The 20,293-nt window shown below is 35.5% G+C and overlaps 1 long non-coding RNA gene across 9 annotated transcripts in view; it reads right to left on the reverse strand.

Moving 5' to 3' along the window:
* The window catches only part of LOC114014832 (uncharacterized), an 85,190-nt gene that overhangs the window by 13,459 nt on the left and 51,438 nt on the right, over window positions 1–20,293 (reverse strand). For 6 of the 9 annotated variants that reach the window (XR_003558501.2, XR_003558497.2, XR_003558498.1 and 3 more), the window contains 2 exons: window positions 7,786–7,850; window positions 1,791–1,968 (listed from right to left, as the gene is read on the reverse strand). This is a non-coding gene — a long non-coding RNA (uncharacterized LOC114014832). The remainder of the gene's footprint in view (window positions 1–1,790; window positions 1,969–7,785; window positions 7,851–20,293) is intronic. The other 3 variants (XR_003558495.1, XR_008730502.1, XR_003558492.2) reach the window with 1 other exon arrangement.

Below are 20,293 nucleotides of genomic sequence, written 5' to 3' on the forward strand. Positions count from 1 at the left end.
ACTGAATGTTTAAAGATAAATGAGTAGGAATATTTGTATAGAGAATTATTTTTTTCTTAATGGTTAATTAAACCTATTGAAAGTGCTAAGGAAGTTGAATGTCATTCTTGGGTTAATATTCATATCTCTTTGTTATTTAGGATTTCTAGTGTTCTGATCACTGGATTCAGTCACTAAGAGCACAATTCACTGATGGTACTGAAGGATGCTGCACACTCAAATCTTCCAGAGGGTTTACACAAGGTGACAGCATCATAGAAGTGACCTGTGCCTTCTTTGCATGTTATATAAGGAGCTCCCCTTCGGTCCACTGGAGTTTGCACAGGGGTCTGGGGGTGCAGTGGCATCCTGTGTTCTGGATGATGTTCTGCAACTGTCATAAAGGGAACAAACATGTCTGGCAGCACAGCTGTCCTGCAGTATGTGGATCATGAGGCCTTAGTTACAGGTAACTGTGGCCACATGGAACATAGATATGGAATAAGACAGTGGCTAAGGGATGAGGTGGGAAAGGTTGTGGGGAGGTTATTGTGGAAGGTGACAGAGTGCTGAGGGCAGAAGATTTTAGGGTGAACTATAAGGCAGAGAGCAATGACAGGCAATTCACAGCTTAAGAGTTCATTCAGGAGGAGGAGTAAAAATTTTTAGACAAACTCATATAAGAGAATTATGGTTAAGCTGAGGAAGTGAGTTTATTCCAGATGTGTTTGACAGCATGAGAACAGAAGTGGAAGTAGTGCTTTTGGTAAGGAGCCAGTACTGGGGATTAGTCAGGTGGAGAGCCCTGAGAGGGGAGTGAGAAGCTGAGAGCACAAGGGTAAGAATTGAAAATACAGGCTCTGGCATCAAGCAAAGGGAACGAAAACAAAGAGGGAAGGAAAGGAATTAGAGAAGCTGAGAAATCAAAGGGAGGTTTAAGAGCAAAGCCAGCTTCGGTAGAGATCACAAGGAAAGAAAAAAACCAAGAAGGAAGGGAGAATAAGAGCTACTGAGGGAGGGATGCTGGTGTTTATGGGGAGGAAATAAAGGGACTGAGATAATTTGGGGCTAGATTTCAACAAGTGAAGATGAAGCTCTCAGACTTTCCCACGTTATGCCCCGCAGAAGGGGTTTTATGATCACTGTTGATCTGTGCATATATGTAGTCAGTTCTGTCAGTCTATCTGATTTTGTATTCTTTTTTTCTTCCCTTTTCTCTCCAAAATCTGCCATCTAAGGCCTTTATTTTTGTAAGAGTGTCATTCTCTTAAGTAGTCTTCCTTGTTCCTACTTTTTAGCATATGGCACTGTATTGTTCACACTTTTTCTGCCAGCCTACTGCTACGTAGACATCCCTGAGAGGCATTTAGAGAAGCAGCAAGCTCTCTGCCACAGAAAAGATCTGTGATCAGAAATATTTCTTAAGGCAGAGATGGCTGACCTTGGCAATGGAATACATACAAAGTTTGTAAAAGAGGAATCGGTATGTCATTGAGTACCTTTTTAAAAAGGCTGTTTAATTTAGGCAACTCATCTACCTACACCCATATCCATCTTCAGACAGATTACAGGACTATATTTTAAAGTGTCTCTATCAGCTTGTATGCATGCACATGCGATATATAGGCTATAAACATGCATTAAGTAGATAAAACTTCAAGCACATGTCAAATCAAGGCCCAATTGCTTTTTGCTTTTCCACAGAGAAGTAACCTCTCTGGGCTGAGAATGAATACTTTTACTGAGCAGAAAAATTATAGTAATATTGAAATGAGGTTCTGTTGCCAGAAAAAGGGATAATGCACCCTTACCTTGGTATCTGGACACCTTGATGTCTGCACAGAAACATTGAAAACATGGGAGATTGAATCTCAGGAAAGGTAAGCCTCAGCACTCATTGGTTTAGACAGCGGTTGACATCAAAAATGAAATAGCTTGTGAGCCCTCTGGTGGTATTTATTTTTTTATTTCTCAAATGGTAGCAGGATCCTGCCATAGCAACAACATGTAAATGTACTTGGATATATATGCAGTGGTGTATAAGTATTGCTGTGCAAATTTATGTACACATACTTACATATGGATACATATGCGTATAAATACATAAACAAACATAATATAAATATAAAGGATTAATTAAGAGCAGAGAAGAATACCTCGGTACATTGTAAGAGTCACTGCCAAAGCAAGGAAAGAACAAATCACTTGCCATCAGATCTGAGTATTTATGTAAGTGTCCCACTCACACATGACAGTAACAGCACTATCTGTCTGGAAGAGGAAATATGATCATACGCTAACAACACTAAGAAATTTAGAAAGATGTTTGCCTTTCCACATCACAAGCTCTATCTATAATATAGTGCCACCTGGTAAAGGTGAAAGAAGTCTCTGCTATGATCCCAAGGAAGAAAATTAATTCCCTATAAGGTTCCAGCTGGATTTGACAAATATAAATCTGTAAAAATAACACAAATTAGAAATATTTTATAATTGTTATAGATCACAGCAAGTAACTGATTAACTTCATAATAATAACAGCTTTTCAGTCAGGACTAAAAGACAGTTCTCATTTTCTTTATACTTGCAAAACCGAAATATATCAAAAAATCTTTTCCTATATTGAACAATTTTGTATTATCACCATGCTACAGACATCCAGATATTGTAAACTTAAGAAAAAGAAACAAAGAAGAACCTAACAGAATGGCATCTTGTGCTGAAATTGACTTCCAATGAATGTCATTTATGTTAATAAAACTCCATGCCTGCTACAGTAATTCATTATTAGATTGTCATTATCGTCCCTTTATCTAACTTATGGGGTAGATTTTACAATTTAGGTGTTACTCATTGACAAGGATAATAACCAAGTTTCATTTTCAAAATATTCTTTGGTGTTACAAGTGTTTGGGGATTCCTGGTTTAAATTTGAATTGTAATACTAAATTATTATTGACAGTAGATATAGAAACTCTGCCATAAGGGATTTTTCATAATCCCTCTCTTTTGGATATATTTAAGTATCATTTCTCTTTAGGAGGATCTTTAAGGGGTAAGAATTTTCAAATTCTTTCATATTTTCACTTCATTAAAAAAAAACCAGTACATTAATCAAAAAAACAGGTGACTAAAAGAGTGTAACTAAGTTGTTACATACACATCAGGTTTGGAGGGATTTTCACTGCCATAGTCTTTCATTTATGGCTTTCATTTGTAGAATCTTGAGTAAAGTATCATGCTTAAAAATTGACAAATTTACTTGACTCTAAACATTCACTTCCTATTGTCCAGTGCAGGTGTTGCATTTTCTGGCATGAAGAAGGTTTGAAATGTCGGTGCTGTGTATTTCATTCAGTGCTCCACTATGTTTCATGTCAGCTGGGAGTCAGGGGTGGTGAACAGTTACACCTCCCCAAAGAGCTCTAGGAAAAAGCGACATCTCATGAGGACGCCCCTGAACTTCTGCAGTACATTGCACTGTGGTGCAGCTGTGTATTTTTCTGTTTCTTTGGATGGGAAGAAAATAAATGAATTCCTGGAACTGCAGTGCCTTTGGAGCTCCCGTTCTGTTCCAGGAGGGAATATTTTGTATCAGACCATCAATACAAGCAGACCCCTTTCCCCACCCATGCCCTACACTGTTTATGGTGTGCTATTGTTCCTGAATACAGTGGACTGTAATTGCAAAATTAATTCAAAGAAGTTTTATTATTGGAATATGGGGTACTGAAATCAACATTTCTGGGTGCCATTTTTAGCCTTTTCAATGTGCTAATCAGTGCCTTTGGGAAATTACTAGGCATTGATCTAAAAGTTTAATTGGACCTTGTTTCACGGTCTTTACTCTCTGTGCATTAATCAATGCATCTACAAAATAAGTTTAATAATACCTGGATTATATCCCAGAAAAGGCTTTAAAGTTTAGATCACTGTTATTTCAGAGCACCATGTCCTTTGTTAGTCAAGTATCAACCAGAAAAGTAAAATGTGACTGCGATCATGACAACTCACATAGGGCATATCCATGTTGAGCAATAAAGTTAGAAGAACCTTAGAACAGTAGTAATAGACCTGACCTTTGAATTTGAACTTTTGACTGATGATTTCACTGACCTCATGGTTCAACCACTCTTTGTGCAATGATAATTCTGTTCCAGTTTTTAAAAAACTCACACCTATCTTCTCAGCCCTACCTCATACAACCTAAATGTTTAAGAGTTAAAAATATGTCAAAAATTAAGAACTATACTAAAAGCATTGAGCAAATTTCATTAAAATACTACCCAAATTACCAGTGTACTCTATGTGACTTGTTCACAAATGATTTAGAGTTATTTGGAAATCCATTTGTGAAATAAATAGTCATGGGCTTAATTTAGTAAAGTAGTCATTTGTCTTCCACAACTCCAAATTGGAAATCAAAATACAATAAAATTTAAAATGGTTATTAAATCCAGATGGATCTTCAAATGAAAGCAAGACCTATGGTAACGACAGCCTTTAAAGGGCACTGTCAACTCAAAAAACATAAAGCAACTGAGAAAAAATTTATCTCCTTTTGTTGCAAGTAACAATTCTATTAACTTTAAAAAGGCAAAACAAATTAGTTTCCTTAACTTTCCTATAATTTTCTTTTTTTGTAGATTTCTTAAAAACCATTTTTACTGTTCCTTCTTTACAGTAACTTAACAGAATTTTATTTTCCTAATTTCAAATTCTCTCTACTGGCATCCAGTGGGACTTACATAAATACCTTAATATATTTACAGATGTACCTAAGCCTAATGGTATTTAGGCCTGTAATTATTTTGTTTAAAAAAAAAAAATGTCTTGTGGAAGTTCATAGATCAAATTTTCCCAAATAACTTAATTTGTCCCACTGTACTTACAGAGCTGCAGCAATATTATTTACAGCAACCATAAAAGATAGATACTCCAGGTATTAATTCCTTCTTGGGATTGCAAGGTACGTTAATCCACCATTAAATTCTGCCAAAAATGTTCTGTATTAGCTTGTTTTTGAGAGATTACATTGTTAGGCTTATTTATTTTGATTTTGTTGTGAGTTGTGTGCTGCTGGAAGTGTCAGAAGACTACATTTTGCTTTCATACGACACTACATTTGTATCCATAACACAGTGACAGAAAGCAAATCAGGGACAGTGGCATGGCTGAAGATGGCACAATATAAACAGCTTTTGAAAGCATATAGCGTTTTATTTGTGTACATTGCATTCTCTATGGGAACATTTGTGTTTGGAATGGGTTGCTATAAAATCTTCAGGACATCCAGAGGTAAGTCCTCCATAGCAAAGGATTTAGCAGTACTAATGATTAGGTTACCTCTGCACACAAAGAAACCATCAAAACACTTCCTTTGATATTTTAACGTAGAACCCTCTAGGTTCCTCCTGAGTTACAGCATTGGGTGTTTTGTCATTTCAGGAACAGTAGAGGTACATGAGATTATCACAAGCAGATGGCAACCAATCAGCCACATGACATCAGTCCTTCCTGTTCATTTGTTGGGATAGTACTCCAGTAAAGAAGTCACAACTGGCACTTTCTAGGAACTTATATATATCGTCCTCAAATGAAATTTCAGAAGCCAAAAAAAGAGAGTAACATAAAGATCAGGCAGATTGAACATTCTCCCTGCCACGCCACTCATCAAAACTCTTTCTTTCTTTGTGTATGTATTTCTATTGCTAGCAGGAGAGGAACATATTAGTTACACAGAACATCCATTTTGGTTTCTACCTTGTCTAGCTGAGGAAGTGTTTGAGCCATATGTGGTAGACCACATCCTTTCTCTTATGCTAGCAGGATGACGAAGGAGCACATCTGGATTCAAAATTTCATTTTCACCCTCAACATTTCTGTATTAACACACTGTCATACTTAATATAAATTGGAAAACACTTAGTCCCATAGCATTTGATTTTCTGGAAGAAGACAAAGCATGACATTGTGGAGTCCATAAACAGCAGGGGGTATAATTCATAGTAAAGCTATATAATATGTTCCATATACATTGCAGCTGTTGATAGATTTTATTACATTTCAGTTAAGGGCCTTATTACATTTGCAGGCAAGATTTATTATACTTGGTTGTATTACTTCTAAAGTTCAGGATATTTTCACATTTGTAGCTGGCTTATTTCATCTATGATCACTGAGTTTATATCATAACCTTGTTATAACTGTAGGTTATGAATAATGTCACCTGTTGTTATGACGCTTGCAGTCAGTTTTCATTACAACTGTTCCTAATGCTTCACAATATTTTGCAGGTGCTGGATATTAGGTTGTGGTTTTTAAAGACATATTTTGAAGTCAACAGAACATAACAGAGTAACGTCTGAAGTAAAGGCTCCTGCATGACAGAAATGAGGAAGCTGGCCAGCAGCATGAAAAGACAGGTGGGGAGATACCTGCTTATTCACATGCAGATTACTTTAGCCACATAGTTATAAACTGGAAAGTACTCTATTCTCAGATATTTCAGATATAATAATTTAGCATAAGAATAGTATCCTATTCTAAAAAGAAGAATCACTTTTTTTTCTTTTAATCTTCCTAGTCAAAAGTTCACCCATACCTCAATGTCCCCTGGCCTTTGTGTGGTGAAGATGTGCTGGGTTTTTTGGAACATCACGTGAACATGTCTGATGTTGTAAATGTTTATGCCCATCTTTACTTACCAGGTCCCACCATTTTTCACCATTAACACCTAACACCTTCCAGTGCTAAACAAACATTGTGTTATTCTGAAGTCCTTTCTTTCATCCTTTCTCTCCTTGCTCCTAAATCCATGAATTTTAATAGAAAAAAAAACCACTTATGAAATTATTGTTGTAAATTGACATAATGACCAGTGAAAAATATTGAACTAGCTGCACTAAAACTAACTTCTGATTAATGTGATTAATTAAAATGTATTTACATTGTTGCAGTATAAAATAAAGGTTCAGAGCATCCAAGCTGCTTTCTTCTGGTTACTCATTTATATGCTAAGACCCCTTCTCTACTGTTTATAATTTCATCTGCCGTAAGATGGAAACATGCTTGCCACAAAAGGAGGAAGTAAAAGGTCACATTGATTCATGAAAAAATGTCAGTGGTTTAACAAGACAGTAATTGTATAGTTTCAAAAAACATTAATTCAAACTAATGAAACCACTAAGTTTGACACCCATCAGTTGTTTAACTGTGTTTTAGGAAACACTTTAAACTGTGTCTAAGAGATTCTGTTCTGGTTTCACGTATTTTAAATTGTTACTATCTTGTGTGTAGATATCTCCTGCAAGTCAATACAGACATATATAGTCTAATATATGAAATAGCTCTTTTCCTTTGTAAATTCTACTTTTCATTCTCCATTTTGAATCAGGTGTGTCCTCAGCATAGGAGCTTTTTTCTCCCCAATCACTGGGGTGGAAGCTGTTCACCAGAAAGAGTTCTTAAAAACAGTTTTCACAGGAATCTGTAAGAACTCCTCCTGCATGAGCTTCGGTTATGTCTTATGCAGTATATAAAAGCAGAAAGGGAACTGTGTGTGCTAGATTACTGAAACTAAAGTTCACATGACATTTGAATTCTATCCAGAAGATTGTACAATTAAGATCATCTTTCTGTACTCTTAGCCCCATGTATAGCCCTTGGCCTAAAGTGATTGCAAACACTATTTCTATGCCATTGTCATGGGTTTTAATCATGTGATTAGACTTCAACCAAAGAGAAAGGAATTAAACTAACTTTTTGAGACAAATACTTCTCTAGTTTTCTTACCTCTTTACTTACCTAAACATGGTTAACAAACTAGTCCTGCTTGTAATCCAGGTACACCTTCTTTGCAGAAGACTTCACTAGAAAGAAATTATTTAAAAGAAAAGGGTTGTCAGTGCTCACAAAGACAAAAGACATTCATAAAGGAAAGAGACAATGAAAGGCACAGAGAAGCTGTGATCAGGAAAGGGAATCTGAAATTCTGAAATGACACTGACTCAAATGCTGTAGGACACTGAGAAACAATGAAACTTAGTAAGGGAACTACATAGAGGTGTTCTATTGATTTATCTAAGTTCTGTTCATTTCCTGTATTAAGGAAAAATTTTGTAATGTTGGTGCTATTCTTGGAATATGTTACATGCTTGATCTAGCATTTCCCTCTTGAGATATTTACTAGAAATTAAAATGTCTCCTTCCTGGCTTTAAACTGACAGTCTGCACCCAGAACTATGGTGAAAAGATCAGAAAAAAGAATCTACATTGTTCTGGGGAAGCTTAAAATACTTGGGTCTAATATGACCTGCACAAAAGGCCTACCATATATTTGTCCAGAACTGAAAGTTCAGCAAATGCCATGAAATACATTTATACTTTCTGTACATTGCCTTTTAAATGCAAAGCATTATTGTTGCAGTCTGGCCCTGAAAAAGCCCTGAGATGAGGCAATTAAAACCAACCCCTATGAAATGAGTGCAGTTATGCTTGTTAGTTTTCATCAGAATTGTTTTGCTCCATTTTTTCTTTTTTTTCCCTTCACAAAACCAGAATAATCCTGATTGTGAGCACAAGTTGCAGTTTTTATACTTAGAAAAACATGATTCACTAAGAACCACTAGGTAGAAGCTCTTCAGTATGTCACAAGCAAAGCAACTTTGCAGATCAGGCCCTTTGCTGATTAATTTCATTCACCTAATTAGTGATGCTTCTTGAAAGAATACTTTTTTTTTTGTCCTTTTGCATTGATGGTTAAAGTTGGAACAGGCTTATGTTTTCCAGTTACATGTTCTCCAACAAGCGTAACAACAGAATTTACATCTGAAAAGTTCACAAAGCACTGTGTTGTAGAGTGAATTATCAGTGACCTTTCACTACCAGAAGTGTGCATGTCCTGATAATGTAGCGGAAAGCTGTTTTAGAGGCAGGAGCAGGGGAAATAAAGAACACTGTGAATTAAAGGAGATTGTTACTGGGAGTCTCATTTTCTGTCTTCTGAGTTTAGAGACTACTATTTCTCACCTTAAAGACTAGTCTTAGCAGGCAATTATTCACCATGTCCAACATATTTACATGACATAATTGACAACATTTGTTCAAAGGACTGGAGAAGCTGGGATGATAAAAGACTTTCTTGCATGACTAGGGTTTGGTCATTCTAGGTCAGGGTTTGGTCATTCTAGGTCAGGGTTCAGGTAGCATGACAGGGAGTCTGGCACCCAAACTGAATAAATGTAACAAATTTCAGCTGGGGTGTGTCAGGTCTTTAAATACGAGATTCCACTCTCTATCATTTTGCCAGTATTTTGTGTATGGTAGCATTGAAAGTACAGCTGCATATTTCCAAGCAATGAGGGAAGTAATTTATGTTAATTATAAGAATTCAAGATTAAATTATTTTGCATAGTGTCTACAGACTGGATCAATGTTGTTAGTCCAAAGTGGTCAGAAAAATTTAATATTACCAAGCGCTGAAGCAAACTTAGGACTTCATCCCTAAGCTGTAGTGTTATTGACATACTGTGGCTGTTCCTTTGAAACTATAAATGGATGGTTTTATTGTGCCACAGTGCTTAAACTTTTTAGAGACACACAGGCTTGTGGATTTTAATTCACACATACATATCTGGGAGGGAGCAAACAAAGCTTTTTTTTCCCCCACTTGAGTTATTTGGCCTCATCTTTTCAATTTTAATTTACTTAGGAAAAGCAACTAATAAAAGATTCTCAGGACTTACTAAGTCCATTTCTCAGCTGTAGTGAGACAATTACTTTCCAAGTGATTGCAGCATCCTCAAAGATCACATTTTGCAGAATACAAGAATATCAGGAAAAATTTGCTACTATACGCATTCTACGTTCACTTTTACAAAATGACTGAGAAAAATTAAAAGTAGATCATCTTCTATCTGTGGGGCCACAGTACAATGGCATTAATACTGACACATTGGGATTACCCTCCAAGATATATGTACAAACCACACTAGCCTTCCTGACATTTATATCACATTTCTTATTAATACCATAAATCATAGAATCATAGAATACCAAGTTGGAAGGGACTACAAGGATCATCTGGTCCAATCTGTCTTGGCAAAAGCACGATCTAGACAAGATCGCCCAGCACCTTGTCCAGCTAGACGTTAAGAGTGTCCAGTGTTGGGGAATTCATCACTTTCCCAGGAAGATTATTCTAATGGCTGATGGTTCTCATTGTGAAAAATTTTCCTCGTGTCCAGTCAGAATCTCTTCAGGAGTAACTTGAACCCATTACCCCTCATCTCTTCCACATTACTTTTTGTAAAAAGGGAGTGTCCATCCTCTTTGTAACCACCCTTTAATTACTGGAACATGGTAATAAGGTCTCCCCTAGACATTTTTTTCTCAAGGCTGAACAAACCCTGTTCTCTCAGCCTTTCCTCAGGCTTCCCAGTCCTTTGTTCATCTTCGTGGCCCTTCTCTGAACCCTCTCCAGCCTGTCTACATTTTTTTAATAGCTGGGATAAAAACTGAACACAGTATTCCAGGTGTGGCCTGACAAGCACTGAGTAGAGTGGGATAACTTCTTTATCTCTGCTGGTGATGCCCTTGTTGATATAATCCAGCATCCTGTTGGCTTTCTTTGCCACAGCAGCACACTGTTCACTAACGTTGAGGTCCTTCTCCTTTGTCATATAGGTGCAATTCTCCATCTTAGTCTCCAACAATACTATTCTCACTAAAATTTGTTGTTTTGTTCAAGATTTTGATTTCAGAATCCGGATTTCCTTCAGAAGGAAGTGAAACAACAGAGGTCAACTCAAAACCTAAATTAATCATTCATTTGTATTTCATGTATTTGATTTATTCCTGTTGTTCTAAGCTGCAAGCACATTCAGGTCTTCTCAAATTCTTTTCTATATTGATTCCCGACTACTTGTCAAGACATATTTTAGTAGAACTCTCCTTCCTTTTCTGTCAAGGTGATTAACAAAACTAGATTGCCCTAAAATTATTCCTATTTGCTTTAAACCTTCAGTACATTATGCAGTTGGCTGTGAATTTCCTATGTACAACCATATCAAATGCTTCATAGAAATCCAGATGACTTAGTTCTACTGTATTTTCTCTGTCTAGATTACTATCTTATCAAGAAACGTATTTTCTTTTATTTGTTTTTTCTTTTGGCACAACCTGTCTTTTCTATTTCATAATCTATTTCTTTCTTTTTTCTTTTAACCATGTGTCCATAGAACCTCTGAGTAGTACTTTTAATATCCTTTGCAAGGTCTACCCCACCTTGAATTCTTGCATTTTTTTCACTTTATCTCCAAACCTCTATAATATATCTTTTTTTTGCCATTCTTTTCCCATTCTTTATAGCCTGAATACCCTTTCTGAGAGTATTAGGTCATCCAAGCAGATCTGGATCTCATAGTCTTCTTTTTTTCTTCATTCTTTAGAGTACATTTGAGCTAGTTTATGCACTTCTACATTAAGAAAATGTGAATTTTTTCAGTTGGGTGTTGCAACAAGCTTCTCAAATGAATTGACTTCAGTAACTTTCTTACATTGTCAAATTTATTCCCATGACATTGTGAAGCACCGTTTGACGGTCTGCTTTTAGTTTTCCATTTAATTTTGGCTGAGTTGGCCTTGGCTTGCTCAGTCCAAGCCCAGTGGGGGAGAGAGTTGTTTACAAAGTTATTCATAATTTTCTTTATCATTTACATAAACCATCAAAGTTTACTAGTTTGACAGTTATTTCATAAAATTACAGCAGTAACCCCTAGGAATAAGTATGAGCTAGCATTATTCTTACTATTTTTCCAACCTATATCCAGGAATTTTTGAAATATTCCAAATAATACTGTACAAGAAACATCACATCTCTTCAATAGCCTTACTTCTCACATGATCCAAACCATGAGTCCACAACAGATCTGCAGTCAGACCTTACTTGATACTAAATGCAAAAACTAAGGTACCAGTTTCCCTACATACAGCAGTCTCCAAGAGAACTAGAACTTGCTGTTCTACACAATTTCCTCACACATTGAGCTCTCTCTCTTTCAGTAATTCTAGAATTAAGACCTTGCTACTCTAATGAAACTTTGATTATTTTATACATCTAATATTCAATCCACAAAACATTTGTTTTTATTTTTGTTGGAGATTGTTTATCTCAGTAATATATTAAAAATCCTCAGAAATGTAAACTATAAAGAGCAAAGTCGTCTTAATTGTAAAGTCCAACCAATCCATCTAGTTTTCCTTCTCTTAGCCTGATCTCCACATGTTTTACCTCACAGATCATTGACTTAGAGAAGTAATTTAGCTAATCATTATCTGCTACACCTATTCTTAATGATTCATGGAAAGTTACTGCATTCAGCTCCATGGATGACTGACCTGCTCAGGAAAAGGGCTATGTGAATCGGGGTTCTGATGATCCTCAAGGGAAGGAGGAGGCCAAGTTACCTCCTTGTCTGCTTAGGTTCACTTTAAAGCCAATACTCATAAAAGGCACAAAACAATTTCTACTTCCATCCTCAATTTTTCTCTTGGCTTTCCTAAAGAAACATCTGCAAATTCTCCATCAAGGATATGTATAAAAAGTTTGAACTTACTACACAGTTGAACTTACTACACATCCATTGGACAGAGTCATTATTAGTCTGGGGATGTGGGCACCAAGTTCTAAGTGCCAGAAAATGTTAGAGTGGTGAAAAATATTCTATCCACTCGGTCACTCAGGCAGAGGCTTCAGACTTCTACAAGTAATATAATGCAAAGCCTCAGGGTGGGATGCCAGCCTATATGAGGGCTGATTCCTTTCCTGGTCCTAAAATGTCTACCTGCTCTGTTCGTGTTTGGTAAATAGAGAATCTGCAATTGGATCCTTCATGTGCCAGTTTTAGGATCAGTACTGAACACTACATTTTTACAGAGATTTCTTTTCAGTTACTGTTTTAAAATGGTTCTGCCACTAGTCTGTCTTTCAGGTAAGTAGTTTGTTTCAGTTTTCTCCAGTGACAGATTTTTTGATCAACAGGCTCAGCAGGGAAAACGGTAACTTTTAACATTCAAAATCAAACACATTATTTTTCCCAGTGATCATTACACATGTCCTATTCACTATTCAACTAGTGAAAGAAAACTAGGGCAATTTTGGCATGACAGGAAGCCATAACCCTTCGCTATTATTTTTAAGGCTTTAGACCCTCTCTTAACATCAACAGATGAAAGCATGTTTTTATACATCAGCATTATGGATTCCAGTCAACTTACCTGCTCTATCTACTTCAAAAAAATTATATTATTCTAAACTGTCTTTTCTTTTATCTCCAAGGCATCATAAAAAGATAGTTTGGTGCAACTGCTTACCTACATGGAATGCTTTCTCAAGCTACAGGTATGCAAGAGTATTGAAGGAGGCAGAAGACAAGATGCATTACAATTCAGTATGATGATAATTTATTAATTTTAAGATTAATATAGGTAGTTATTAACCATTCATAATAGTCCCTTTGGTATGAATCCCCTCACAACCTTCAGGTTAATATAGCAGTAATAGTTTTGTTTCTTCCTTATAGTCATCCCTTTAAGAAATTCAGCACAGGTTTCTTTTTATCTGCCTCCACAAAAAGGAGAGGATAAAATTAACATGTTCATTTCTTTCATGAGAAACGTGACATTGGAGATCTAAGATGAAGTTTATTTAAAGTGTTTAAAAACTTTGAAAGCACCATGCACTTCCAACTGAATTAATAGGCTAGCAGCTTCTGGGACATATATATATACACACAGAGCTATACAAGCATGTGCATGTGTGTGTGTGTATGTATATATGAACATACAAATATCAAAACCTGTGGTGTGTATATATATTACATACATATATATGTTTGTTATTCCTGTATTATTTAACTCAGACCATTAGAAATTTGAGGGAATGGTTTACAATACTTCAAAATTCATATTAAAATCTCATTTATTTTCACTTGTCTTTTAATAGTAATATGTGGTGATACACATCTTGTAGTCAAGGTAAGCCACTAAAAGATTTGTTGAGTGGAGAGCTGCTGTGGTGATTTCATTCAGTTCTCAAAAATGATATCAAGGCAATCTTTAATCTAAACTTTCTTATCCTTTCTTTCTTTTCTTTGTTATTATCCCTGTCTTTCTTCTCATCAGATAGCAAAGGTTTTCGCAAAACCGGATCACAAGTTACTGCTGTATCAAGTTTTCACTTGTCCACATAATCTGTACATGGATTAAACAATAGCGGAAGTTTTAGTGCAGCCAAGTCTTCACAAAAGCTACTGTCCTGGAAAGTGATGACAGTAATTAAAATCAGCCTTAGCTTGCTGTCTTATAGAGACAGTAATTTCAGGAATAGGGTGAATTAACTCTTGAAATTCACCTGGAGTGAAACTTGCTGTTAAAAGTACAAGTTTTGTTCCAGAAATACTAAATGAAAAGGGAAGAATATCTTAGTCTAGAAGGAACAAAGACCACTCTCCCTGAATGAAAATTGTCAATGTGAGAATTAGGAGATATCATATTAATTCAAAATTTAGTACTTTAGATTAGAGTTCTTTCAAAGCAGATAACTAAGTAATTTAGAAAACATACTTTAGATCAGTCTAAAAAATTAAATCTCCTTTAAGCAAAATCTCCTGTTTAACAACAACATAATCAGACACACACAAATATACAGTCTGATCTTAAAAAATGTGTTTTTTGTAGAATTGTCAAAATCTGGATTATCACCTGTATGTTATATACTTCACTTTAAATATTGAAACCAGCCCATGGAATGAAGAGTACAAATTACTTATGTGAAAATTGCAAGACAACAACTTGTACTGCAGTTTGTATGAAGAAAAACAACTTTATCACTATGATGCCTACTCTACTGACTTTTTTTCCTCTTCAAGGACATATTGAAAGTCACCCTGCAGATCAGTAAACTCAATTAACTTCTTTTTTATTATTATTATTACTATTACTATTATTATTATTATTACTATTACTATTATTATTATTATTAGGCTGTACTTAGTGTACTTCTGGATAAGGACCACCCTTGCCCGGTGTTGTAAGCCTGCCTCCTAGGTTCTGGAAACGCAAGTTAGGTCAGAGCTGTTCGACAACAAATGGCATGGAAAAGTCCAAGGCTGAAAAAATTATTTCCTGCCAATTCGGGAAAACTGCTTGAAATTCCCCATGAAGACACTATTCCATAGGAGCTTTTTAAAAAAATAAATACTTTTACTTTGAAAATTCTGAGTTGGTTTCATTGCAGAATGGGGTTAAATATTTCTTTGGTAATTTGAAAAAAGTATGAAAAGTTGTACAATTAAATTTACTGATATGTTTTGCCTTAAAAATCAAAACAATAAATTTTTAAAAAATTTAACAAAAGTAATCAGTGCACAATTAAAGCAAAGCATACTCACAATGAAGCAAGACATGAGATGTTTTGACTTTCTTACATCAAAGATTTATGGTCAACACTTGCTAGATGCAAGATAATTTGTTTTTGACATAAAAAAATATTTTCCTTTCAACAACTCTACCTTTGCTCCCAGCCAAGACAAAGCAATAGGGAAGGCAGCTGTACCTCCACTGAAAAGCAACTTAATCTGCAACTTTGACAGAGCTGACCCTGATTAGTTAGTCTAGCTTCCTGTGAACAGGAACTATGGCAATACAGTATAGACATAAAATTGTTATAATCAGTAAGACCAGTAATTCTTTTAACAAATGGAATTATAAAACCAGTTCCTTAACAGTATCAAATAATGTAGCTCCACTGATACAACTACTTTGATTTACATGGACAGCCTAGCCAATACCTTTTATAGCCAGTTTACTTTCCAATAAACCCCTTGAAACCTAATAAAAATCGTTAGTTCCCCCTAAAAGTGTACATTCTGTGAAACCATTTACACTTTAGTAGCATAAATGTAATCACTTTGGAAGAAATTCAGGCCACAATACCTTATGTATCTCAAACCAATGTGTATGTAACTCTATCAAAGCAGGATGTCACCAGGTGACTTTGCTGGTCATATATTTCTCAAAGCTATGCACCACTGAAATATAATCCTATAGTACAATAAAAATTGGATGGTCTACAGGAAAAGAAAAAGAATTGTGGATAAACTTAGATATCAGACAAGGGATAGAAGTATCGTTAATACCCACTGATTTGTGTTTGATCGTATTTTTAAACTTTTTTCCATCACTTGTAGGAGAGCAAGGTATAGAAAAATAGGTAGATACAAATATCCACCGGTTCATCCTGTGAATTCAGAATTCACAGATTTCCAGATGTTTCCACCAGTATCAGTTCTACTCAGATCTGTGCATAAAGGGCAACATCTGAGACAGCGGACTCCTCTTTCTCAGTGATACTCTCTTCCCAGTCCATTGGATGCCATACTGTGCTTTGGTGGGAAAAGTATCAGTGACTGTTTAGTTGTCCTGAATCACCTTCTGGGTAAGAAAAGCCTAGGATCATCACTCCAGCAGCTGTAGCAGAAGTTCCCCTACAGAATACCAAGGCACTTATTTGCCAAGCTTGCCAGAAGGCAGCTGGATGAGGTAGACACACTATGCCTTCTTTAGCCCCCAAAACCAGAGCTGGCACTGCCTCCCACCAGGCAGTCTAAGTAAAAATTAGAGCTAAAGAGCGTAGCTCCAGAGCTGATGCAGTGCAAATTTGTTTCTGAGGGTGTCTCAACTAGACACCTGAAAATCTGTTAGAACAGGGATCAGATCTTGCAGCTGATTTTACAAGCCAGTAATCATCCTCCCCATGGTATGTTACAGTGGAGACTTTCTTGTCCGAAATTACTCCCTTCCTAGTTTTTACCATAGGAGGGTCACTAGTCCTATGTTATGCCACCCCCTAGAAAACTGCTAGTCACCACCCTGGATATGAAACACAAGAATTTGCCTCTCTCAAACCCAGAACATGTGTTGCAATGAAAGATCTTGCACTGGGAATAGCTACCATGAGCCCATTTGCTTCCCATACCTCTCCTACAGGAGAGAGGGGCTGGCACTGTAGATACTTTAGTACTATGAAATGTCGCAAAGAGAAGTTACAGTAAGAGGAGAATAGGAAGGAATAATTACAGATGGAAAATAATAGAATTAACTAAGAACTAATGCCAAAATAAAAAAAAAAAACCAACACCTTTTTATATGAAAGATAAAGCTTGAATTTAGTGGCTGTATATAAAAAAAAGAGAGTTTAAAATACAAGTATTTTAAAAAAGTATTATAAGAAAAATAAAGTCTAAACCAATGGAAGCTGTGCCATCCAGAAAATGAAATGAGGACTTTACCCGAAAATGTTGAATAAAACAAATTAATTATTTCTATGTTTTGCAAACTTCTAGAGAAAATTTGAATTGTAGTCAAAATTGACTACAAAGAAACAAAATATTTTGGCAGCAGTGATAGCATCCGTAGTTTGAGAGACTTGTCTGGAGACCCAAAACTCAGCAACTGAATTGAAGAGATTATTTATTAAGATACAAAGAAATGATAATAGATCAAACATTTTCTATACTGAAAGTGGAAATATATATAGGAAATTTATGTTTTAAATAAAAATATTCTAAATAATTGCTGTTGAATTGTTTAATGTTGTTAAAATTGTTCCCTCAAACATAATTACAATTCTGAATGTTGTAGAAACTTAATAGTTTGCAAAAATAAAAATAAATAAGATGACATTTCAGTGAAAAATCACCTTCCCTAAATAACACCCATCAGAATTTTCAAGTGTTAGCCTAAAATATAGAGCACCTGTGACTTCCTAGATGCTTTACCTTCAATAGGTAGGAATAAACCAAGCAACTCAGGATTCTGAGCTTCACCCTGCAAATTTTCATGTCTAAAAATTACATTTCCAAATGCTTTTAACTGCTGAAAGATGTGCATAAGTATTTAAAAAAAGCCTGTTAAAATCTTTTAATTGGGTTGGACAACCCAAACATTAATTTTAAGAAATTTGTCTGCTGAAAATCTCAAGAAATGTATATTTTGATCATTAACTGCCTATAAAACTATTAAAATTTAGTTTCAACTGTACTTTCAAATTTTTATTTACCTGCTTTTGAAAAATAAGCTCCTAGGGCCATCTCTAGACACACATTTAATGGTGAGGAAAATAAAATAGTTATTTACAGTAATAAAGTTAAAATTCTGGTCTGATGTTTGATTTTTCCAAGTTTTTCATGACATAAAACTTTATTTCAAGGAAGAATAACAAAGATGTTTACTCACTCAAGCAACCATTTTTTTTTAAGCTTTAATCAATGGATTTTGATGTGGTAAGAGTGTTCTTTTGTTTCCTATGTCCATTTTTGGTATAACTTGCATGTCTCAGCTGTAAAAGGGCAAATTTGGAGTCCTGTAGGCAAGCTCTTCGTTGCAAGCAGGGCAGGCACATTCTGTTTCAGATGACAGATATGATTTCAGACTTCTAAAGACTAGCAAGTTTCATTTTGTCATACTGCAACCACTGTGCCCACATTATTATGTAAATTAAAACATTTTAGACAGGCTCAGAAAGGCATAGTAAGGACTGTCATGTTCAGAAAGCAATGTCATTGCTAACCTCTAAGGTCATACTAGTCTATTATCGAAGTGTCAGATAACACTGTGTTGATAAGTAGATTAGACAAAGTATTACTTTATTATTTTATGAAAAAATGTCAGTCTTATCTGAATGACTTTTACATGAATTACATTTTCCTCTTTTTTTGATGTATTGTTTCTTTAAATCAGCCAAGAATACTAAGGAGAAAAACAGACACTTTTGTTATTGTTGTTGCATGAACTAATAAAAACACTTTAATCAATCTCTCCTTTTGTGTAGGACGCAGCATCAAATTAATTGTTTCTATCCTGATGCAATGGAATGCAGTGAAACAGTGTTGTATATTTATTGAGTTTAATCTAGAATTAAAGTACTATTACATAAAAATAGAAAATCCTGTTATAGATATTTTATTCCCTTCCAATGCCTTTATTGCCAAGGACCAGGTGAAAGCTGAAACTTGTCCCTGAAAACGTAGGATAGTACATGCTGTGTGGTAAATGTTCAAAGGAGTATGCTAGAAATCAGTTCTCTGGTTTCTGGTATCATTAGAAGAGCTTACCATCTTAATTCACAATAAATTGTGTTACGATATTATATCCATTTATAGTAAAAGCTAAATGTGTAATACCCATAGAATTGTATCTCACTAGCAATTATTTCTGCTATGTGTTATGACATATTTTTCCTTTACTTAGAGCAGGATAAAGCACACTGCGTGGGCACTTTCCTGTGATACATTTGTGCTATAGAGGTATTTGCCACCTAAGTAAAACCTCCTAGTAGCAACAACCAAATAGAAAAGCGTTGTCAGGGAAACAACAAAGGCAGCAAAAAAAATCCTACATACGAAAGCATATACAAAAAAATATGCTGGACAGTATAAGAGCTTGTTTATACATTCACTGAAATCTTAAATATTCTTTCCTCTAATGTCAGTGAATTTGGACCATGGTTAAGAGATGCTATATCTTGCACTAGACTAAAGTAAAGTTGAGAAGAAAGGCTAACAGTAAATTTAATCACTTTTATCTTTTTTACTTTTTCTTTTTTTTTCTACTTTTCTCTTTTCCAAGACAGAAGGAAAGCAACTTTTATTTTTTCTGTTGGCCATTGCTTCTTCTAGATCTGTATTCCATCTCTGATGCAGGCTTGTGTCAGGGGACTTAGAAAAATGTAGAGTAAATCTCACAACAGGTACTTCCAAAACAGTGTGATCACAAGAACATTGGTTGTTTTTTTCCCGTTTGCTATCCTTTCTTAGTTGGAAACCAACTTATTACTTGATGGAAAAGGTGAACCAATAGTAATGCATTTAAAAGGACTCACTGTGGATCCAGACTGATAACAGTGGGCCTTGTTCCACCCACCAGACAAGGCTGATCACAAGATCCGCACCCATATGTAAATGGACACTTGATCATTACAGGTCACCAAATAAGTGTAGCCACAGATGATACCAGTCAAATTACTTGTGTGATGCTTCTTCTGGAAAATAGGATGCCCCAAGCAATAATCATGCCTATCTGTCTCCTACTGCCTGATTTACCTCAAAAAACCCCATCTTTTTTCCCATGTGCCCCTGTCTCTACAGTTCTATAAAAGGGGTGTGATCAACGCAGGAAGGCAGATACAAAAAAATAAAAGCTCTTATAGAATACCTCCTTTTCCATTTTAGTGAAGACTGAACTTCAGAAAACC

The sequence above is a fragment of the Falco cherrug genome, chromosome 1, assembly GCF_023634085.1.
Source record: "Falco cherrug isolate bFalChe1 chromosome 1, bFalChe1.pri, whole genome shotgun sequence".
NCBI classification, from domain to species: Eukaryota; Metazoa; Chordata; class Aves; order Falconiformes; family Falconidae; genus Falco; species Falco cherrug.